The following is a 24843-nucleotide window of genomic DNA, read 5'->3' as shown; positions in this document are numbered from 1 at the left end:
TGACAGGGACGCTGTGGTCACCCGGCTGTTGCTGCTCTTGTTCCCGCCTGGCTGCCCCGGGGCTGAGGACAGTTCTGCATTTCGTTCATTCATTCCACTAGTACTGTATGTTGTTCCTGTACTAGGGAGCACAACTACCTCTGAGTATTGTATTACAGCAGAACTATGATCTTCTATCACATCACGTGGTACCATCATATGGTTCATGCCTCTGTTCTTCAATACAGTGATCCCTCAACTTACAATGGCCTCAACATACAATAGTTTCAACATACAATTGTCTTTTCTGGACCATTGCAAGTTGAAACCAGACTCAACGTACAATGTTACAGACAGTCCAGATCCGTGAAACGTGTCAATGGCCGGAAGATCTGGCCAATCAGAATGGGCAATTTACTGGTAAAACCCCTGTATTACTGAAGTGCATGCACTGACTGGTCTCTTTAGCGCCCCCTACAGTACAGGGAGGTATTACATCTTCTGTTGCAGGGTTACCTGCTCCTTTGGACACCAGGTAAGGGTGACTCCATGTTACTTTTTTTAGGACATTGTGTGTACTGTACAGGACCCTGAAGAAGCTCCTGTCCTCTACATAGACCAGTGTTTCCCAAGCAGGGTGCCCCCAGCGGTTGCAAAACAACAACTCCCAGCATGCCCGGACAGCCTTTGGCTGTCCGGGCATGCTGGGAGTTGTAGTTTTGCAACAGCTGGAGGCTCCCTGCTTGGGAAACCCTAACATAGACATTGATTACAACTCCCAGCAGATCTTTCTTACTTTTATATGTAAGGACTTTCTTTATCTATATTAGTTATCTACTTCTTTTTCTTTAATCCTCACTTTTTCCTATTTTTGGATGATATTTTGGTGCCTTTAGAACCAATTACCAGGTTTCCATAGAGTTCTGGTCTCAACATACAATGGTCTCAACATACAATGGTCGTCCCAGAACCAATTAATATTGTAACTTGAGGGATTACTGTACATTCAAAAAGCTATTGTGCTGGAAATACAGGCTGAATCAAAAAGGATGGCGCAACAGTAATGGCCTGTAGTGAAAGTAACTAGAGATGAGCGAACTTACAGTAAATTCGATTCGTCACGAACTTCTCGGCTCGGCAGTTGATGACTTATCCTGCATAAATTAGTTCAGCTTTCCGGTGCTTCGGTGGGCTGGAAAAGGTGGATACAATCCTAGGAAAGAGTCTCCTAGGACTGTATCCACCTTTTCCAGCCCACCGGAGCACCTGAAAGCTGAACTAATTTATGCAGGAAAAGTCATCAACTGCCGAGCCGAGAAGTTCGTGACGAATCGAATTTACTGAAAGTTCGCTCATCTCTAAAAGTAACAGCAAGAATGACATGCTTGTCTTTATTACTATTATTCATTCTGCTGGACATGTTATAGGAATGACTTATGCCTCAGATAGACTGTAGCCTACCAGTCACCTTGTGGTCAAACTTCCATGTTATTTAGATACTGTAGGTAGGCCTGATTACACAATACCAAATGTGTTTAGTTTCTGTCATGTTTTATTAATTTTAAAAAATTCTAAATTTTTAATTTTTTTAAAGATTTTCAGACCCCCTATAACATTTTTATTTTTCTGTATACTGGGCTGTATGAGGGCTCATTGTTTTAAATCTGCTGTTTGCATTGGTATCATTTTGGTATTGATCTGACTTTTTGATAGCTTTTTGTCTTATTTTTTCAGGGATATGGGGATTTTTTGCATTAACGCCACTGACCGTATAGGATATAAAATGTTATATTTTAATAGTTCGGACAATAACGCACATGCCAATACCAAATACATTTTTATTAGGTTTACATATTTTTTATGTGGGAAAAGAGGGGTGATGTAAACTTTTAATATGGAAGGGGTTAATGTATGTTTTTTAAACTTTCCACATCCCGGAACTAGTCACAATGATAATGCAGTCTAATCTACCATATGTTATGGAGGAAGAAACATTGAGCAGATTGGTATATACTTTTGTAGGGAAATATTCAGTAAAACTATTGAACTACATCTCTGCTCATTTTTGACTTAGGAGTCCAGGGGGCATGTCCATCAGTGATTGACAGCCTTCCCTATGTGATCACATAGACAATTAATTTATGTGATACTTTTATATTAATTTATGGGGGGGGGGATGCATTGAGATAGAAAATGCTGTTGTGAATACACCCATTCTGCTCACAGGACCAACAGAACCTTATTGTTCAGGCAGCGAGCCCCTCACATTATGGTGCCAGAAAAACAGCATGTACTGCTGCGTTAAAGGAGTACTCCGATGCACCACCAACAAAAAGAAAAAAAACATGCCACAATGTAGCCCATTAACTTACCTTTTCAACAACCCCTCAATCATCTTAAATGGCCCAGCCGTTCTCCTCTTATGGCCGCCCGAAGTTTCTGCTAAAAACTATATCTCCCAGCATGCCCTCTCCTGACATCCGGCCAGCTCCTGCCTAAAGGGAGGATTGCGCATGCGCAGAACGTAAGCGCTGATTGGAAGGCAGCGCAGAGATAGGCGTTTGCATAACTAAGCCTATGGCAGCTCAGCTCTGCGAATATATGAATATATTACTGAGATGGGGAGTGGCCGACTCGGGACTGGGAGGCCGGCAGAGCCCGCAGTGACTCATGGGAGCGATGAGTCACCGGGCTAAGATGGCGGCGGTGCCTAAGAAGCAGCGGACGAGCGTCATGGATTGAAGAAAAAGGAGCCAGCTTCCGGTCGGAGAAGAAATGCGGGAGAAGACCAGGAAAAGAGCCATATGGATAAGGTAAGTAATTTACAATGTTATATAACTTTGTTTTAGGCTTAGTTTGCCCTTAAAAAAACGAGCATCGGAGTACTCCTTTAAATATGCAAGAGCCAGCATGTGTGGAGGGAAAGATGGCCCAGAAAGGCGTTATAGGAAAGAACTAGCAGGGAGCTGCAAAGGGTGAGCGGCCATATGACTGTAACCCCTCCCCTATACAGCCCCTTTTCCTATGCTTTTAAAGAAGGTGAAATCTGTAGATGAGAGCAGTCGTATTAAAGGGAACCTGTCAGCGGGTTCACCTGCACATAACCCAATAAACTGGTTCATAGTGTAGATGATTAGGATTACAATAAAGCATCATTTATCCGGATCAGCGGTCTGGTTCCAAAGATACCTGTTGTATTACCCGGGATTGCTTATCTGGATATGGCCAGCTTAGCACAATGCTCCTATGTGCCCGGCCACCTCATGAATATTCATGGAACTCTTTTGCCCATTTGAGTGGGAGGTAGGCGGGCATATGGCTGCAGAGGGGAAGGAGGCATGAATGCTGGGTAGGCCACCATTGTGCAAATATTCCTATTTCCAGATTAGCAATGTCAGCTAATACAACTGATATAGCTGGAATCAGATTTTGGATCTGGGTACGTGATACCTCAATGTTATATTTTTATAATTAAATAATGTGTTTTGAAATATAACAAGAAACAAGTACAACGGACCTCTTTTCCTACCTTCGTGACACTAGATTGCCTACTCTACCAAACCAGGACTTAGCTGATCTGGAACGGCCTTTCATGCTCGAGGAGGTGTCGGCAGCCATCTCTGGCTTGCCCTCGGGAAAAGCTCCTGGCCCAGATGGCTACACTTCCAAATTTTATAAGCTCCTTAGCACTGAGTTGTCTCTGTGCCTGCTTCGGGCGTTCAATGCCGTTTCAGAGACCTCCTCTTTCCCCCCCTCTTTTCTACACGCCTACATCTCAGTCATCCCTAAGGAGGGGAAGAATCCGAATCTCTGTCAGAGCTATAGACCAATTTCTCTTATGAATGTAGATGCTAAATTTTATGCGAAATTGTTGGCCCTCTGTCTTTCCCCCCTGCTGACGATCCTAGTCCACCCGGATCAGGTAGGATTTGTCCCTGCTAGAGAGGCGCGGGACAATACATTGAAGACCTTCTCCCTGGTAGATCATGTACAGTCCTCCGGTATTCCTTGTATGCTGCTATCCCTTGACGCCGGAAGGCATTCGACCGGGTGGACTGGGGTTTTCTCCGGGGGGTCTTGACGCAGTTGGGTTTAGGCCCGTTGATGTTACAGCGTATTATGGCTCTATACCGTTCCCCCAGGCCAGAGTTAGACACAACGGGTCTTTATCTTCCCCTTTTGTTATTGGTAATGGGACTAGGCAGGGATGTCCTCTTTCGCCCCTCCTATATGTTCTTGTTATGGAACACCTACTGCAGGCCATTAGATCTTGTGAGGGGATACATGGGGTTGACATCAGGGGTACCCAAGTCAAGTGTGCGGCATTTGCCGATGACCTTTTATTATATATTACAGAACCGGAGGCGAGCCTTCCTGCCCTTCTCTCGTTGCTTGAAGACTATGGTAAATTTAGCAATTTTAAATAGAATATTACTAAAAGTGTGCTGCTGGATCTCTCCTTAGGTCCTCTCAAGGTCTCATCCCTTCGCCACTGGGGATCCAGGTACCGGGTGATCTCTATCGCATATATGATCTAAATTACCGTCCGCTGCTTTCCTCTTTCTCGCTGATCTGACTAGGTGGGATAGGTGCGATTTTTCCTGGATTGGGCGGGTTAACATTATTAAAATGAACCTTCTACCACGACTTCTATATCTCTTCCAGACTATACCTATTCCCCTCCCGAGGTCGTTTTTTCCAATCTTTATATAGGTTTTTCACTAAATATGTCTGGGGTACCACGGGACACCGCGTGGCCCGTAAGTCTCTAGTTCATCCTAAATCCGAGGGTGGGCTTGCCCTCCCGGATTCCCACCTTTATTATCTTTCCGCTGTGGCGACACGAATGGTGGACTGGTTCCATCATCAACGAGGGAAGCTTTAGGTTCGCCTGGAGGCCCTGCTCGCTCCTATTCCGCTCATCTCACACCCATGGTTACGCAAGTCGTATTGGTCGACTGCGCATATGGCGAGCCTCCCGTTTATCGCACGATCAGTGCTCCGGGTGTGTCTTCGCTCCTTTGGTCGAGCGGGTCTCCTGCGCCCCAACGGTCCCCTGACGCCCATTAGGGGTAATCCCCACTTCTCGCCGGGTACTCGGTCACATTCTTTTTTGGGTAAAGCTAGAGGGGATGTGTTTCGGTTCACCCATGTTCTCCACTCGGGTTCACTGAAGTTGATATCTAAGGTGCTCCAGGGTAGTCCCCCTACTCCGACTCAGTTATGGCAGTATGCCCAGCTTAGACACTTTTATACCACCTGGAAGCAGTCCCTAGACCTTCATAGGCCCCTCCAGCGTTTTGAGTCATGTGTTGCTCCGGCAGCTCCTGGACACTCTGTATCGATGATCAATGCCCTCTTACTGTCCAACGCAGGGGCGAGGGGGGGGGGGGGTCGCGGTAGCTGGGCCTCACCTTTGGTGCCCAGGATTGGACTAAAATCTATGCACTCTGCCACGGGGCTTCGGTCTCTGTAAAATTGCAGGAAACACAATAAAATTGTTTCACGATGGTACCGTGTACCAGCATTACTGCATCGGTACTTCCCTACGGTTCCTGAGGTGTGCTGGAGGTGTGGTGCGGCTCCCGGGACGATGTCTCATATCTGGGTGGATTGTGCTCTTCTCTTGCCTTTCTGGACAGGGGTGTTGCAGGTGATTCGGAAAGTGACGGGACTTACCCTCCACCGCTCCCCTCAAGTCGTACTATTGTCTCCACTCCCGGGTAGGATAAATGCTCTTAAGAAGGGTCTGACCTGCCTTTTGCTGGCTGCTGCACGTCAAGTTCTCCCCAGGAAGTGGAGGGCCACCCAGCCCCCTACTGTAGCTGAGTGGCTTCGGGAAGTGCTATACGTACAGGGTATGGAGGAGTGTATGTTGGATGCTACCCCTCGCGCTGAGCGTTCTCTACTGCGCTGGCTGCCGTGGTCTGAGTTTGTGGCCTCCCCAGAATTTGGTACCCTCTCCCTGGGCTCATGAGACGCGGGTGCTGCTACTCGCCTTCCCTGGAATCATTCCCCCCCCCCCCCCCCCCGGCTTTACCCTCCCTTCTTACCTTGCTGTATCTTTGTCTCCTTCCCTTCCCCCCTTTCCCTCCCCCTCTCCCCACCCCTCTTCCCTTCTAAATTCTATTCTCTCTCTCTTCTCTCTTCTTCCCTTTGTTACTTGTTTCTGTTTCTCCATTTCTGTTAAATTGTTATAATCAGATGGCTTAAGCAATCATACATGCTCACGTAAGCTCCCCTCTCGTTACTGCAGCCTTTGTACTGTGTATTTGGGATACCTGTTACTTGTATATCAAGTTTTACCATATATACCTTGACTCTTATGGGATGCCTCCTTTCGCTTCCGCTTTGGGAGGCTGTTGCCTTCCTTTCTGATGTACTTTACTGATGTGCTGCCCATCTGTATGTTTTGTTTTTTGGTTCAATAAAATGCTTTGAATATGAAAAAAAAAAGAAACAAGTACAGAAGTACAAAAGAAGACAGTACACATTAGTGGACATGTAATTTATATATATATATATATATATATATATATATATATATATATGTGTGTGTGTATGCATTATAAAAATACTATTTGACAAATCCCATCCTCCACGCTACTCTGCTCCCTGCTCTCTCCACCTCCCACCATGTAAGAAGATTTCCTGTTCTGGCCAACACCTAAAAGTCTTCCCAAAAAATCTAACAGAGAAAGCATACCTTATATGGTATGCCAAATCTATACTCACCTCCCTAGAGAGGGCTTGAACTTATGCTAATTGCAATGGCTATATAACCTTGACGACTGCCTAATAAAGCTAGAAGTATGTTAACACCAACAATGTGTGTCTGTGTGTGATTTACTTTTGTGCATGCACCCATAATGAATTCAGAAGGGGTCTAGATATTTACTAGGTCACTGATAAAATCCATATCAGTATTTGCTGCCCGATCAGGGACTCTGGGTTATGGTACCATGTGTATGTGGACCCAGAACACGGAGGGAAGCTGATTGTCATGTGCTGCGCTCCGGCCGCGAACTCCGGCTGTGAGTGCAGTGTCCCGGGGTCCCCGTCTGTCGGCGGGGCTGGGATTCTCATCGCGGGACGTTTCCGCATGCGAGTCCCAGCCCGTCACTTACCCTGCTCTGCTGCTTCTGGCACTAAGCTCCGCCACGCTCGTCCCCGTCTCCTAGGGCGCGCGCGGCGGAGCTCTGTAATTTAAAGGGCCAGTGCACTCTTAATTGGTTTGTACACCTGACACTACTCTATAAGTTCCTGCTACCTTCCTGCTACGTTTTTTGACTACGAACCTTTGCCGCCTGTCCTGACCTTCTGCTACGTTGACTATGCCTTTATCTCATCCTCCTGTAGTTCGCCTTGCCCGGTCACCTCTGTGGTCAAGCCGTATTGGGGGTAGCGACCTGGGTGTCGCCTGCCGCAGCAAATCCATCCTGCTTTGCGGCGGGCTCTGGTGAAGACCAGCGGCACCTTAGACTCCGCTCCCCGATACGGTCCGTGTCATCAGCCACACAGGTAGAGGATCCACTACCTGCTCCGTGACATCCTCATCCAGGTGCGTGACACTGATCACCTCCAAGAGTACGGTAGGACACTTTCTTGTACCTAGGCAGGTAACTTCTTGCCCAGAGTCTGTTAACTGAACCTGTCATAAAGTAACTATCTGCTACCCGAGTGTGTATGAAGTGTGAGTGAGTGAATGAGCAGGATCCTGAGGAACTGGGACTGTGTCTCTTGGGGGATTGAATTGTCTCTGAGTAAACTAATAATCGCTCCTCCAGACAGAAGTCTGCCTGTGAGAGAGGATGTTAGAGGTTTTTGGCGTAGGATGCCGTTATACTGTCATAAGTAGACACTGCAGGAAGGTGTGTCTAGGACAGAGTGTATACCAGAGGGTATGACATGGGACTCTCCATCAATAATATATTCCCGGGAGCTGTCCCATTGCAACTGATTGTATATGTGTCATGTCATGTCTTAATGTGTCCATGGATTAATGTTAGCCGTTTTAGAAGAAGAGCGGGAGTAGATCTTACTTTTCTAGTACCATACTTAATTAAAAAAGGCAGAACTGCATTTAAATGTGTTTGTTAATTGAGCCCTAATGTTTTAGAGATATCTCCTAAGAAAAGGAGGGGTTGAGAGGGGTTTGTAGTTTGCAGATAGCAGAGCAGTTTGGGAAGCAGCTGGAAGTCCCACAAATAGGTGCAGTTTAGAATGACCTCACTGGTAGAGTTGTTGAAAGGAAAGAGGAAGGGGGGCCAGACCTTAAGAGGGATGGAGTGTGAAGCACGTAGAAAAGGACATCCCATAGATTGGGGTCTCTGCCACTGTAGCCGGGAGACAGTGAAGTTGAGGAGAAGAGTGGAGGATAGGATTTGGATCTCAAGTTGTAGAAAAAGCAGAGAGATAAAACATGGGGCAAAAGATTGTGAAGAGAATAGATACATTGTTAAAGGTCTCTGGCATTCCACACACCATAGGGGCCAATTGCAGCCTGAGGAATGGAGGACAGCACTAAAAGATAAGAAAGGAGTTTTAATAGCAGGAAGTTACTAAAGTCAGCAGAAGCATGGTTTAACACTGCAAAGTTTGTGCATAAGGAGAGGTGGTTAGAACAGGAAATAGAAAAAAGGGACAAAGTTATGTATGTACATCATAAATGTGAAAATACAGATGAAATACCTTCAGTACCGTCTGTAAACAGTGTTGGAGGCAGTAGTCATCCGCCGCCCTATCCTTACTGGACATGTTACCATTGTGGTGCTCAGAACCCCTTATGGAGTGATACTTGTTATAGCTCTGGCGCGCACCGACCGCACCCTAAAATCACATCCCCCAATAATGTAAAAGTTTCCACCTCCATATATCCCATGCTTTCTCCTTCTGGTGACAGCCATGATGCTGCTCCCAGAACTACTCCAGTCTCCGCCCCTTCTGTACCCAGAAGTGGCAGCCATGTTACCACTCCGGGAAGTGAAGTTCCTCCCACTTCTGCCCACAGCAGCCATCTTGGCTCACCTAGTATAAGGAAGGATGTATGAGTTTACAAAGATGGCAAACGAATAGAGATGGTAATGAAAACTGGAGAAACTGAAAAAGTGTGTGTGTAAAGGGATGAATAGAAGATATGATGGGAGTTGTAGTACCCTCCGAAATTTCAAAACTCTGTCTGTGTTGTAAACTAAGTTGTTGAGTAAGATTGCCTAATTATCTAATAAAGAATGTTCTTTAGTGGGGCGTGTCCTGCAGTGCATGGCGGCGGTCGCATAATCCCTGCGCTCCGCTGCACCTCGGGCCAGATCGCGGCTAAGCAGCATAAATCCCGAGCCTTTCGCTACGGAACCTGTCCACACCGGTGCCTACCTCGGCCGAACTCCTGATGATGACCCGGAGACGTGGAAAGAAGAGCCCGCTGAAGCTCACGGCGTTCTTTCCTGCGGCGGAGGCCTCTCAAGATGGCGCAGCTGCCTCACCTCCACATACAGCCGCTCTCCCCGTGCTGGGCGGCTCGACATCTCCAGCCACTGGAAGTGCCTCGTCAGCGTCCTCCTCTCCCCCAGCGGGCAGTGGACAAAGGGCATCTCCGTCAACACCTCCGGGGCCCTTGGCTCAGCGATCCCCGCAGGTACCGTTCTCTTCTGTCTCCTCTATAGCCCTGGGGTCTGGGAATCAGCCTGCCCAGAAGCTTGGGGGTCCTGTTAACAGCACTGGGGGGCCTTCTTCTGCACCTATCTCTGAACATGCTATGAGGGGACTCCTTGCTGAATTGCATGCCTCTATACAGGGAGACATTAAAGCTGCAGTCTCTGACATTCAACATGAGCTCTCCTCGTTGGGGCACCGTACTTCACATATAGAAAGCAAGATGGCGGAGCTCACCTCCTCCCATAATGAGGTGGTGAATCTGACTAACTCTCTGGATGATGAGGTTTCTGCTCTTAAACTCAAGATTGCTGACATGGAAGATAGATCCCGGTGGAACAATTTGAGAGTGAGAGGGGTGCCAGAATCGGTTAAAACAGAGGACCTTAATAGTTTTGTGACCGACTATTTTTCGCTGTTACTGCCCCAGGCTTCCACTATGGACTTGCTGATGGACAGGGTCCATAGGCTTCCTAAGCAGAAATCCTTACCTGTCTCCACACCTAGAGATGTAATCCTGCGCCTGCACTTCTACCACAGTAAGGAACGGTTAATGACAGTGGCGCGTTCAGCACCCTCTCTTCCAGAAAAATACTCTGAGCTACAACTATATACAGACTTATCAGCGGCTACTCTGGTCAGGCGCCGAGAGTTTGGGGCGGGAACCAGAGTTCTTAGAGATAAGGGGATCCCCTACAAGTGGGGTTTTCCTGTGAAGCTTATCGTCACCCAGAATGGGGGCAAGCATGTGGTCTCCTCCCCGGATGCCCTCGCGCAACTCTGCGCTGAATGGAACTTTCCTGTTGACCCGTCTGCTCAGCGGTCCCCTGGTGGACCCCAAGGGGTGAGAATTGAGGAGGACTGGAAAGTAGTTTCTCATCGTAAGAAGAAGCCCAAGTCATAAGGTGCTTGAGTCGCCATACTCCTGGACTGCTTCACTCTGTCCTCTTACTCTATTGTGGGGGCACCATTTTTGCTCCTTTTTTTGGTTCCCGTTTCCTTATTATGGTTTTCTTTTGTTATGCCTATTGACGCTCTGGATATTGTCAATTTCCATTGAGACTTTTGGCCTAACTGCAGTGGATTGTTCTTACTTCCCCCAACAAGACTTACCACATGGTCTTTATTGATGCTTATGTGTTTTCTATGTTTTGTGTTGCTGTTTGTTTTTTATGTCTGTTGTCCGTTCGATGGGTCCTCGTTCACTTGTTTTGTCTGCTGAGTGTCCTGTGGCGTTCCGTGTCCGTGTCGCAATTGCCAGATGTCTGTCTCCTTGTACGCGTGGCAGTTACTGTTATCCCTAATGTGATACTGGTTTCCCTTAGCTTGTGCTGCGAGCCTGTTTATGGGTCTTAAGGTAGTGTCCTTGAATGTGCATGGTCTCAATTCACCATATAAGAGGTCTTTGGTGTGGCGGGAGGCCAGACGCTTAGGTGCTCACTGTTACGCCTAGCGCTCCGGGTCCCCGCTCCTCCCCGGAGCGCTCACGGCGTCTTTCTCCCTGCAGCGCCCCGGTCAGTCCCGCTGACCGGGAGCGCTGCACTGTTTTGGCCGTTGGGGATGCGATTCGCACAGCGGGACGCGCCCGCTCGCGAATCGCATCCCAGGTCACTTACCCGTCCCGGTCCCCTGCTGTCATGTGCTGGCGCGCGCGGCTCCGCTCTCTAGGGCGCGCGCGCGCCAGCTCTCTGAGACTTAAAGGGCCAGTGCACCAATGATTGGTGCCTGGCCCAATTAGCTTAATTGGCTCCCACCTGCTCCCTGGCTATATCTAGTCTCCTCCCTTGCACTCCCTTGCCGGATCTTGTTGCCTTGTGCCAGTGAAAGCGTTTAGTGTGTCCAAAGCCTGTGTACCTGAACTTCTGCTACCCATCCTGACTACGAACCTTGCCGCCTGCCCCCGACCTTCTGCTACGTCTGACCTTGCTTCTGCCTACTCCCTTGTACCGCGCCTATCTTCAGCAGCCAGAGAGGTGAGCCGTTGCTAGTGGATACGACCTGGTCACTACCGCCGCAGCAAGACCATCCCGCTTTGCGGCGGGCTCTGGTGAAAACCAGTAGTGGCTTAGAACCGGTCCACTAGCACGGTCCACGCCAATCCCTCTCTGGCACAGAGGATCCACTACCTGGAAGCCGAATCGTGACAGTAGATCCGGCCATGGATCCCGCTGAGGTGCCGCTGCCAAGTCTCGCTGATCTTCCCACGGTGGTCGCTCAGCAATCGCAGCAGATTGCCCAACAGGGACAGCAGCTGTCGCAGTTGACCGCCATGTTACAGCAAATTCTGCCTCTGCTACAGCAGCAACCATCTCCTCCGCCAGCTCCTGCACCTCCTCCGCAGCGAGTGGCCGCTCCTAACCTCCGCTTGTCCCTGCCGGACAAATTTGATGGGGACTCCAGACTCTGCCGTGGATTTTTGTCTCAGTGTTCCCTGCATATGGAGATGTTGTCAGACTTGTTTCCTACTGAACGGTCTAAGGTGGCATTCGTAGTAAGTCTTCTTTCAGGAAAGGCCTTGTCTTGGGCCACACCGCTCTGGGACCGCAATGATCCTGCCACAGCCACAGTCCAGTCCTTCTTTGCTGAAGTCCGAAGTGTCTTTGAGGAACCTGCCCGAGCCTCTTCTGCTGAGACTGCCTTGCTGAACCTGGTCCAGGGTAATTCTTCCGTTGGCGAGTACGCCATACAATTCCGTACTTTTGCTTCTGAACTATCCTGGAATAATGAGGCTCTCTGCGCGACCTTTAAAAAAGGCCTATCCAGTCGCATCAAGGATGTGCTGGCCGCACGAGAGATTCCTGCCAACCTCCAAGAACTCATCCATTTGGCTACCCGCATTGACATGCGTTTTTCTGAGCGACACCAAGAGCTCCGCCAGGAAAAAGACTTAGATCTCTGGGCACCTCTCCCACAGCATCCTTTGCAGTCTTCGCCTGGGCCTCCCGCCGAGGAGGCCATGCAAGTGGATCGGTCTCGCCTGACCCAGGAAGAGAGGAATCGCCGTAGAGAAGAAAATCTCTGTCTGTACTGTGCCAGTACTGAGCATTTCTTGGTGGATTGCCCTATCCGTCCTCCACGCCTGGGAAACGCACGCACGCACCCAGCTCACGTGGGTGTGGCATCTTTTGCTTCTAAGTCTTCTTCTCCACGTCTCACGGTGCCCGTGCGGATTTCCTCTACAGCCAACTCCTCCATCTCAGCCGTGGCCTGCTTGGACTCTGGTGCCTCCGGGAATTTTATGTTGGAGTCCTTTGTTAATAGATTCAGCATCCCGGTGACCCGTCTCGTCAAACCGCTCTACATTTCCGCGGTCAACGGAGCCAGATTGGACTGCACCGTGCGTTACCGCACAGAACCCCTCCTGATGTCTATCGGACCTCACCACGAAAGGATTGAGTTCTTCATTCTCCCCAACTGTACCTCTGAGGTCCTCCTCGGTCTGCCTTGGCTCCGGCTTCATTCCCCCACCATTGATTGGACCACCGGGGAGATCAGGAACTGGGACTCTGCCTGCCACAGGAAGTGTCTCTCCCCCCCTCCCAGTCCCATCAGGCAAGCCTCTGTGCCTCCCCATGGCCCCCGTCCTGGTGTCACACTGCCCCGTGCCAGGCCTCGCCCTCTGCCCTCCCTCCCCATTCCCACTCCTGCTGTACTGCCTGCCGTTGAGGAAACCCTCCATTCTTTCCCGGTGTCCTCATCCCAGGGGAGGCAGTTACCGGACAAAGAGAAGGGGAGACCTAAGGGGGGGGGTACTGTTACGCCTAGCGCTCCGGGTCCCCGCTCCTCCCCGGAGCGCTCACGGCGTCTTTCTCCCTGCAGCGCCCCGGTCAGTCCCGCTGACCGGGAGCGCTGCACTGTTTTGGCCGTTGGGGATGCGATTCGCACAGCGGGACGCGCCCGCTCGCGAATCGCATCCCAGGTCACTTACCCGTCCCGGTCCCCTGCTGTCATGTGCTGGCGCGCGCGGCTCCGCTCTCTAGGGCGCGCGCGCGCCAGCTCTCTGAGACTTAAAGGGCCAGTGCACCAATGATTGGTGCCTGGCCCAATTAGCTTAATTGGCTCCCACCTGCTCCCTGGCTATATCTAGTCTCCTCCCTTGCACTCCCTTGCCGGATCTTGTTGCCTTGTGCCAGTGAAAGCGTTTAGTGTGTCCAAAGCCTGTGTACCTGAACTTCTGCTACCCATCCTGACTACGAACCTTGCCGCCTGCCCCCGACCTTCTGCTACGTCTGACCTTGCTTCTGCCTACTCCCTTGTACCGCGCCTATCTTCAGCAGCCAGAGAGGTGAGCCGTTGCTAGTGGATACGACCTGGTCACTACCGCCGCAGCAAGACCATCCCGCTTTGCGGCGGGCTCTGGTGAAAACCAGTAGTGGCTTAGAACCGGTCCACTAGCACGGTCCACGCCAATCCCTCTCTGGCACAGAGGATCCACTACCTGGAAGCCGAATCGTGACACTCACATCCTCTGCATACAGGAGTCACACTTATCTGCCCAAGATGCGGGTAGACTGCAGAATAAACGCTTTCCGTACATCTATCAAGCGCATGCTGTGCATAAAAAGGGGGGTGTAGCAATTGCATTTAGGGATACTTTATCGATTAATGTTCAGCAAACGGTGATAGACGACCGTGGCAGATATATAATTGTACTGTGTGTTTTAAATAATGTCCAATATACCTTGGCTACACTGTATGGCCCCAATACTAAGCAATGTGCTTTCCTCAAGTCGTTTCTACGTAAGCTGGGATCTGTGAAAAAGGGTCACTGTTTACTCCTAGGGGACTTCAACATGACCATGTGGCCTAGTGTTGACTCCACGTCGACTGCTTCTAAGAGGGAGCCTACTGAATTCTTCACTAGTGTGTCCCAAAATGATTTTTATGATATATGGCGTATATCTCACCCTACTGAGAGGGATTTTACTTTCTTCTCGCATGTGCATAAGATATACACCCGAATAGATTATGCCCTTGTTTCCCGCTCTCTCCTGCCACTGGTGTCTGAGGCACGTATAATGCCTATAGAGTGGTCGGACCACTCCCCCATTAGTGTAACTCTTAGGGAGTCCTTTGCCACTCGCCCGACTTATATTTTGAGGCTTAATCCCCTGATCCTCCACAACCCTGAATACTCTGAGGCGACTAAATTGGCGGTAGATGCATACTTCCAGGTCAATGACACGGGGGATGTTGCCGATCCCATGCTCTGGTGCGCTTTTAAGGCCACGATTAGGGGCCACTTCATTAGCCAAAACGCCCACGATAGGAAAAACCGACAGACCAAGATCCTGGAGCTTCAGCAGCGACTTGCGGATTTGCACAGACGCAATATGGCCTCCTACTCTCCTATCCTAGCTGGAGAGATCTCTCAGATTAATGCCAGTCTACATTCCCTTTCATTACATAGCTACGAGCTAGCGCTGCGACGGTTTAAGATGCAATGGTACTGGCAGGGTAATAAATCTGGCTCTCTGTTGGCTAGGCAGCTTAAAAAACGTCAGAACCAATGTAGGATACCCTTTATCACTAGAAGAGATGGCTCCAGAATTACAGACCCCCAGGGAATTGCTAACTGTTTTGCAGATTTTTATAGTGAACTGTATAACCTTAAAAATGACTCTGCTACTCCACAGCCTGATGAAGCGGCTATCTCCTCCTTTTTGTCCTCTATGTCTCTTCCCTCTCTATCTCAAGAACAGGCCTCGGATTTATGTTCCCCTTTCACTGTAGAAGAGGTTCTTGACTGTGTGCGGGCCCTCAAACCCTCGAAATCACCTGGTCCAGACGGCATCACCAACGAATTCTATAAGCGATATGGCCCCTCGGTAGCCCCCTTTCTGACCAGGGCCTTCAATAGCATTAGAGAAAGTGGTATGCCCCCTGGCGAGATGCTGGAAGCCCTGGTTGTCACTATTCCTAAGCAAGGTAAACCGCTAGATAGCGTTGCCAATTACAGACCCATATCTCTCTTAAATAGTGATATCAAATTGTATGCCCTAGCTCTTGCCGCTAGGCTGAATAAGGTCTTGCCAGACCTGATACATAAGGACCAGGTGGGCTTCGTTAGAGGGCGGCAGACGGTTGACAGCACGAGACGCTTTCTCGATATTATTGCTGCAGCACATTCCGGTCGGACCCCCTCTCTCCTGCTGTCCTTGGATGCGGAGAAGGCGTTCGACCGGGTACATTGGGGATACCTGAGGGGGGTGTTGCGCAGATTTGGCTTCCCTCCCCCACTAGCGTCTGCTATCATGGCTCTTTATACGCACCCTTCAGCTAGAATCTACACCATGGGTACCCTCTCTTACAGCTTCCCCCTTAGTAACGGTACTAGACAGGGGTGCCCCTTGTCCCCCCTTATCTTCACTCTGGTCATGGAACCGTTTGCGCAGTCTATTAGAGATTCTTTGGACGTCTCAGGGGTTCGTATAGGTAGTATAGATCATAGAATCGGCTTGTTTGCCGACGACGACATCATCTGTCTTTCCAGTCCTATGAGCTCTTTGGGCCCAGTAATGAGACTTATGAGGCCTTTGGCCTAGTTAGCTATTATAAAATCAACCCCACGAAGTCCTGTATTCTGCCGCTACACATACCTACTGATCAACAGCGCAGGCTGCAGTCTATATTTCCCTTTCAATGGGTAACTGATCAGAATCCCTACCTGGGTGTTGTCCTTACTGCTTCACCTGCCAAGATGATCCCCATCAATTTTGCTGTTCTGTGGTCCCAGTTGAATACAGAGATTGATAGCTACTCCCTGATCCCTATATCATGGGCTGGACGTATTGCCACGGCTAAGATGATGCTCCTCCCTAAGGTGTTATATTTTTTTAGATGCCTACCAGTGGTAATACCTGCCTCCTTCCTCTCGCAACTACAGAGACTGTTCCTGAGGTTCATTTTGGCTGGGAAGCGCCCCAGAATTAGCGCTAGCATACTGTATCGGCCAGTGCAAGAGGGGGGCATGGGTGTTCCCTGTCTTAGGATGTATTACCGTGCGGTGTTACTTGACCAGCTTAAAAGGTGGTGGTGGCACACTGACCCCCCCCCCCCTATGGGTGGATGTTGAGGCCGCTGTCCTGAATGTATCCTCTCTTAATAATTTCCTCTGGGCTCTCCGTTTCAATCCTACCTCTGCTCCTTCTTCGGCTTTCTCTACTATTGCTGTGGCTGTCAGGCTGTGGAGTAAGGAGACACAGATTAAAAGACTATGCCCTCCCAGGGTTAAAGATATCCCCCTGGCTGCTATAGGGGATTACTTGGTAGATATCGATTTTACGTCCTGGATCGCTGCGGGTATCATTGATATAGCTGTGATTAGTGATGTCCACGGTTTGCTGCCCTTCGCTACCGTGGTACAATTGTTCTCGGTGTCCTGGAGGGACTTTTATAAATACTTCAGACTTAGGCACTTCTTGAGGTCTCTCATGTGGGACGACTCTTTGCTCTGTACCATTTATGAGAAGCATTTTTTGCATAACGACTCCTTTGCGAGAGGTATTTCACTTGCTTACGTTGCTCTGACTGAAAAGGGGGATGATAGTACCTCTAATTTTAGACGCAGATGGGAGGAGGACTTGGCACAGAGCTTCTCATCCGAGCAGTGGAAATTTGTCTATGATGTTCACAAAAAATACTCTAAATGTGTTAATCATTTTGAGGCTTCTAGGAAGCTCCTGTACCGCTGGTACTACACGCCAGAGCGCTTGGCTAAAATATACCCTAGCGCCTCCCCTATATGTTTGCGCTGTGGTATAGCTCAGGGTACTTTATTGCATGTCTGGTGGACTTGTACCCTGATTACGCCTCTCTGGTCCAAGGTTAGGAGACTTCTGGATACCTTAGTGGACTGCCCCTTTATATGGGGGCCAGAGAGTGCGCTTCTGTTTTTGTCCCTCGATCAGGTTCCTCCACAGTACATGATTGTTCTTTATCATATATTGACGGTAGTGAAAATCCACATTGCTCGAAATTGGAAGTCGACTGTCGTGCCGAGTCTTCCTGCCATCATGGCGGAGGTTCATAGCAACCTTGTGCTGGAAGGGCTAATTGCTAAGAGATGTGGGGCCCCTATTGGTCGCATTTCTACATTGTCCCAGTGGACAGAGCGCTGTGAGACCTCTGTCCGGGGTACGGACTGACCAACATCACAACTTGGAGGTGTTATATGATGGACTGTATATTAGGATTCTGAGTACGTTGAAGGCGCTCTACTTTTGTACTCTAATTGCTCAGTGAGGAGGACCTTGATGTTAATTTTAATGTTATTGTTGTTGCTCCTATGTTGGGAGTATATGCGTACCTGTTTTGTACTATTTGGAAAATTTATAAATAAAGTTTAAAAAAGAATGTTCTTTAGTGGTATTGAATATAGTAGTTTGATTAGACAAATAACTGTATGCATTGTGTTGTTGGGAAAACTGATAAGTTAGTCCTAAAGTTAATGATATATACAAGTGATAAGATAAGTGAAAGAGGAGCAGACTGTTGTTAGCAACTTGATAGGATTAGAGAGAGAAACAAAATGGAGTCTCAAGGCTTTGATGAATACTAGAGAAACAAAATGGAGACTCAAGGTTTTGATAGAAAAGCATGTGATGAGTGAAGGATGAACTATGAATATTAAGGCAGTTGAAAGTTTGGAATATACTGACGGTTGATGAACAGAAGTATTCATATATAGCAGCGTTATATACAGTATTCATATACAGCAGTGTGATTCTTGAGAGTAAATTATGATTTGATTTGGTTATATTGTAGTCATCTGGACTGTTATAATTATAATGAAAATAAATAGGGAATGAAATTAACACTGATGTACAGACTTACATTTTGGTAGCCTGTTGATAGGATGTTGAATAAGAAATATATATCAAATGAAGAGAGCCTTTGTTTCTGGGTGTGGATTATAACTCCCACATGTGTTATTAGTCCAATGAATGGAGATGGAATGGAGTTTTTTTTCCAATGGTGGGGGCAAAAAGTGAAGATGATGATGAGGAGTGAATTTGGGTAGAAGAAACAGGCATGGTCGCACATCTACAATCTTGTATAATGATCTGATTGCTTCTCAGCATAATATCAAAAACTAACAGGTTGTTAGTATACATTTTTAATCAAAAAATACAAGCCCACTCGCCACGTCAAGGTCACCTATTTAGAGTGGGTCCCTAACGTCCCTAGCATAAAATGGCATAGCACTGGGCGGCGACCACCACCGCCGCGACACCAGTGCCCACGGGGGGGGGGGGGGGGAACGACCCACTGGCAGAGCGGCCCCAATGCCACTCAAACCAGTCTATGGGTCGCACCTCCCCACAGACACGGCAGCAACGGACGCCGCACAGCACCACACCAGTGTGAACAAGGTGTAACAGCACACTTACCAAGCTCTCCCAGTCAGACTGGGAGGCTGCTAGGAAAGAAATGACCCTTGTGTAGCTAACTACTACTTATATAGGGTTGGTTATATAAGGTTGGTTATTCACACTGGTGTGATGCTGTGCGGCGCCCGTTGCTGCCGTGGCGCCGTGTCTGTGGGGAGGTGCGACCCATAGACTGGTTTGAGTGGCATTGGGGCCGCTCTGCCAGTGGATCGTTCCCCCCATGGGCACTGGTGTCGCGGCGGTGGTGGTCGCCGCCCAGTGCCACGCCATTTTATGCTAGGGACGTTAGGGACCCACTCTAAATAGGTGGCCTTGACGTGGCGAGTGGGCTTTGTACTTTTTGATCAAAAATGTATACTAACAACCTTTTAGTTTTTGATATTATGCTGAGAAGCAATTAGATCATTATACAAGATTGTAGATGTGCGACCATGTCTGTTTCTTCTACCTGAATTCACATTGTGTTTTCTATCCCCTCCTTTTTTTTGTTTGAACATGTGTCTGCACTCTTCCCCACCCCCTCAGCCCAACCCTATATAAGTAGTAGTTAGCTACACAAGGGCCATTTCTTTCCTAGCAGCCTCCCAGTCTGACTGGGAGAGCATGGTAAGTGTGCTGTTACACCTTGTTCACACTGGTGTGGTGCTGTGCAGCGCCCGTTGCTGCCGTGGCGCCGTGTCTGTGGGGAGGTGCGACCCATAGACTGGTTTGAGGGGCATTGGGGCCGCTCTGCCAGTGGATCGTTCCCCCTGTGGGCACTGGTGTCGCGGCGGTGGTGGTTGCAGCCCAGTGCCATGCCATGTTATGCTAGGGACGTTAGGGACCCACTCTAAATAGGTGGCCTTGATGTGGCGAGTGGACTTTGTACTTTTTGATCAAAAATGTATACTAACAACCTGTTAGTTTTTGATATTATGCTGAGAAGCAATTAGATCATTATACAAGATTGTAGATGTGCGACCATGTCTGTTTCTTCTACCTGAATTCAGGTGATGAGGAGTGCTTCGTGCTATGGAATGCAGAGGGCATGGTAGGACTTTTAGAAAGCTGAGTGAGAGCATGGTTGAAGCTGTTTATGTAAGTTCTGTTGTAATGGATCGTTTTTAGATTGGTGAAGGATTGGTGAAGAACAAAAGAAAATCCATGTGGTATTAATTGAACCTATTTCATGATATTTCATTAATTTCCTAATAAGTTTTGTTTTCACAGTTGCGCAGGATGGGTGCCAAAAATGAATTGTATTAGGAAATGTGATTAATTGTCTAATTACAGTATAGGAGTAACAATAGAAGAAGTTTGGCCAAGAAAAATAAAATAAAACATATGAAAAAAAAGTGATCACTATTTTATTGAGTGTGAGTATTACTAAGCATTTAAAATCAGCTTCTGGTTTATTGTATTATAAACAATGCGCATTGAAGGTGATTTTTCCCCATTTTTGAAAGAGCTCTGTATATTTTTTATTCTTTTACATTTTTGGTGAGAATGTGTGTTGGGCCCTGTGTGTTGTACATTAAAGGGGTACTCTGCCCCTAGACATCTTATCCCCTATCCAAAGGATAGGGGATAAGATGTCAGATCGCCGGGGTCCCGCTGCTGGGGACCCCGGGGATCACTGCTGCAGCACCCCGCTATCATTACTGCGCAGAGCGCTTTCGCTCTGCACGTAATGACGGGCAATACAGGGGCCTGAGCATCGTTATGTCACGGCTCCGCCCCTCGTGACCTCACGGCCCGCCCCCGTCAATACAAGTCTATGGGAGGGGGCGTGGTGGTCTTCACGCCCCCTGCCATAGACTTGCATTAAGGGGACGGGCCGTGATGTCATGAGGGGCCATGATGTCATGCTCCGGCCCCTGTATCGCCCGTCATTACGCACAGAGCGAACTCGCTCTGTGCAGCAATGACAGCGGGATGCCGCAGCGGCGATCCCGGGGCTCCCCAGCAGCGGGACCGCGGCGATCTAACATCTTGGCTAATCTGCTGGGGCCCCTCGGTTCTCAACTCTTCTCCCCAGAACTCAATATACATTGTTTCACTATACAACAGTGTTACCTTTACATATATCAATTCTGTTGCTCTATGTGCATTATCTAGATATCAGGTTAAAAAAAATAAAAAAAAAATCACCGACTTGAGCTATCGTTATTAGTGTACACAAAGTAGGAGTCACCGAAAACACTAATACTTAACTTTTATTAGATATATTCTTTAAAAAATGGGGAATAACCCCAAAAACAACCATCAAAAAAAGAATTAAACAAAAACCAGGACCTGATAAATGTCCATATAATCACCAGATAATCAAAAATATGGATATAAAAGTATCCCTATAGGCAACCACGTAGGTCAGAGAATATAATGGTATGTATGACCTCACAATAAAGGATGGGGTATAGGTGGGGAAAGAGGGAAAAGGACCTAGGAGGGGTAATAGGCCGTAATAGATAGTTGGCCGCTACCTGTCGCTTATCCTGTTTCACCCTCTTGCTATACCTATACCTAGGCGGAGTTTACGCCCTGATAAGGGCGGCCCCGCTCTGGAAGCTGGTCTATTCTTACTCCTATGTACCCTATAATAGGGAATGGTTAGGAAAATAACTAACTGTCTCACTGGGGAGCCCTAATTAGCTATAGGGATGGGGATGAAGACCCTTAGCTATGCACTTATTGATAGGTTTTTAAAGATAGTGAGACATCACCCCAAGAGAGCGAGATAGGGGTGAGCAAAACAGAAATGTATATACATATATAGACCGGTCCAGGCTCAGTAACCTATTCTCTCCACTTGTTATATAATATTAAGTATCGAACTGTTACTACTAGCTTGCTATGTATAATATTATAGTACAAAAAGAATGATATATTTTTTTGCAATATGCCACAGATATTGGTACACACCCTAATCGACCATTTGGGAGGGTGTAGCCTTTAGCAATACCACAAAATTAGCCAATACATGGAAAAACAAGTAGAAGTATTATATATTCAAATCAGATATCAAATTGGTACCATCACTATTCAAATGAGATCAAAAAAAGCGATAATGCATATATGAGTTGGTATCACAACTGTTTGCATACAGCATAATATCAAGGATGCATAAAAATACGTGGAGATCATAGTTTAAAGGATGTAATCTATACTCATCCAATCTAGGTGCCATATAGGGACATGGGAATGGAAACTTTTCAAGATGGGTGGTGACAATGGCGGCCATTTTGAAGTCAGCCATTTTGAATCCAACTTTTGTTTTTTCAATACGAAGAGGGTCATGTGACACATCAAACTTATTGGGAATTTCACAAGAAAAGCAATGATGTGCTTGGTTTTAATGAGTTATTTACAAGTTTCTGACCACTTATAAAATGTGTTCAATGTGCTGCCCATTGTGTTGGATTGTCAATGCAACCCTCTTCTTCCACTCTTCACACACTGATAGCAACACCACAGGAGAAATGCTAGCACAGGCTTCCAGTATCTGAAGTTTCAGGTGCTGCACATCTCGTATCTTCGCAGCATAGACAATTGCCTTCAGATGACCCCAAAGATAAAAGTCTAAGGGGGTCAGATCGGGAGACCTTGGGGGCCATTCAACTGGCCCACAACGACCAATCTACTTTCCAGGAAACTGTTCATCTAGGAATGCTTGGACCTGACACCCATAATGTGGTGGTGCACCATCTTGCTGAAAAAACTCAGGGAACGTGCCAGCTTCAGTGCATTAAGAGGGAAACACATAATCATGTAGCAATTTCGCATATCCAGTGACCTTGAGGTTTCCATTGATGAAGAATGGCCCCACTATCTTTGTACCCCATATACCACACCATACCATCAATTTTTGTGTTCCAACAGTCTTGGAGGGATCTATCCAATGTGGGTTAGTGTCAGACCAATAGCGGTGGTTTTGTTTGTTAACGTCACCATTCGCATAAAAGTTTGCCTCATCACTGAACAAAATCTTCTGCGTAAACTGAGGGTCCTGTTCCAATTTTTGTTTTGCCCATTCTGCATCACCTGAAACTACGGATACTAGAAGCCTGTGCTAGCATTTCTCCTGCGGTGTTGCTATCAGTGTGTGAAGAGTGGGAGAAGAGGGTTGCATTGACAATTCAACACAATGGACAGCACATTGAACACATTTTATAAGTAGTCAGAAACTTGTAAATAACTCATGAAAGAATAAAGTTACGTTAAAACCAAGCACATGATTGTTTTTCTTGTGAAATTCCCAATAAGTTCGATGTGTTAAATGACCCTCTTCCCATTGAAAAAACAAAAGTTGGATTCAAAATGGCCAACTTCAAAATGGCCACCATGGTCACCACCCATCTTGAAAAGTTTCTCCCCTCACATATACTAATGTGCCACAAACAGGAAGTTAATATCACCAACCATTCCTATTTCATTAAGGTGTATCCATATAAATGGCCCACCCTGTATATATTTATATATATATATATATATATATATATATATATATATATATATACATATATATACATATGTGCATATGTGTATGCATTATAAAAAGACTATTTGGCAAAGCCCATCCCCCACACTACTCTGCTCCTTGTTCTAGTAGTATTAGTGAAGTACATGGATATTAAGGATAAGATATATTACAAGAGAGTCTTTGGTAGACATAGCATTAGCCAATCAATCAGAAATGGGGCATACATTTCAAGGTCTGCTGCTGAAACTACCATCATGCACTAAAACAATCAGAACACCTGAGAGAGATCAGTGTGATACCTCATCGTAATCCAGTTCATCCGCACTATAGCCCGGTGTATTGGGTTAAAAGCAGGTGAACCTGGTGTCAGTTTCCCTTTATTGTTTTCAGCTGGTTTCTACAGTTACTTTATTTTAAAGTCCCCTATGGTGATGCAAAAACACAAAATACATAATTGGAGATTTTCCTAGTCATTATTATGGAAAATATAGATTTTATTAAAGACAGGTGACGAACGTTATCCCACCCTATTAACCCTACCCTATACTGTTATTGTCCTTTTATTTTCTTCCAGCCTGATGCATCACTTCATGGAAGTTCCTGGATTTAAATCTCATCCTCCTTTCTTCTGGAAAATCTACAGTTTCTACTTCAGATATTATGTTCTTCAAGGTTTCTTCTTCCATATTGTAGATAATTATTCCTAATCGACCTTCGTTTGTTCATTAGGACTTGATTTTTCCTATTGCTGAACTTATACCTAACGTTTATTGGTTATAAATAATATGTTACAGATGTTTATATTTATGTATCTACTTACCTGTTTTATTCACACCAAAGAAGAGGAAGTATGTTACCTGTACATTCATTATATCACCTGTGTTGATCACTGATTGGCTGTCCTTACATACCTCATTTGTATACTACCAGTTTTTTTTCTGTACACCTGTTTAATTAACCCTTTGCTGCTATATCCAATAAAGAAGAGTTATAGCATAATGTTCGTCTCCTGTCTTTAATAAAATCTATATTTTCCATCATAATGACTAGGAAAATCTCACACCCCCTCCCATAGACATGAATGGAGGGGGCGTGGCGTGACGTCACGTCCCCAGTCCCGGAAACCCGGAGGTTTCCGAAACTGGAGATTCAGCACCCGCATAGAATGCGGGTGCTGCAGGGAGATCACGGGGGGTCTCAGCAGAGGGCCCCCCGCGATCAGACATCTTATCTCCTATCCTTTGGATAGGGGATGAAATGTTTTTGCCCGGAATACCCCTTTAATATTTGGTTGCACACCCTTTGGAAAAAATAACTGAAATCAGTCGCTTCCTATAACCATCAATAAGCTTCTTACACCTC

General features: G+C 47.1%; 1 long non-coding RNA gene across 1 annotated transcript; it reads left to right on the top strand.

Annotated features, from left to right (window-relative positions):
- Positions 1-5: 5 nt before the first annotated feature.
- On the top strand, positions 6-24461 carry LOC130368854 (uncharacterized). Its single transcript, XR_008892587.1, has 3 exons — positions 6-105; positions 20232-20377; positions 24056-24461. It is a non-coding gene; the product is annotated as an uncharacterized LOC130368854 (long non-coding RNA).
- The last annotated feature ends 382 nt before the right edge of the window (positions 24462-24843 follow it).

This window comes from Hyla sarda, chromosome 4 (genome assembly GCF_029499605.1).
Source record: "Hyla sarda isolate aHylSar1 chromosome 4, aHylSar1.hap1, whole genome shotgun sequence".
Classification (NCBI taxonomy): domain Eukaryota; kingdom Metazoa; phylum Chordata; class Amphibia; order Anura; family Hylidae; genus Hyla; species Hyla sarda.
The sequence above is the reverse complement of the archived record's forward strand: the minus strand, read 5'-3'. Positions and strand labels throughout refer to the sequence as shown.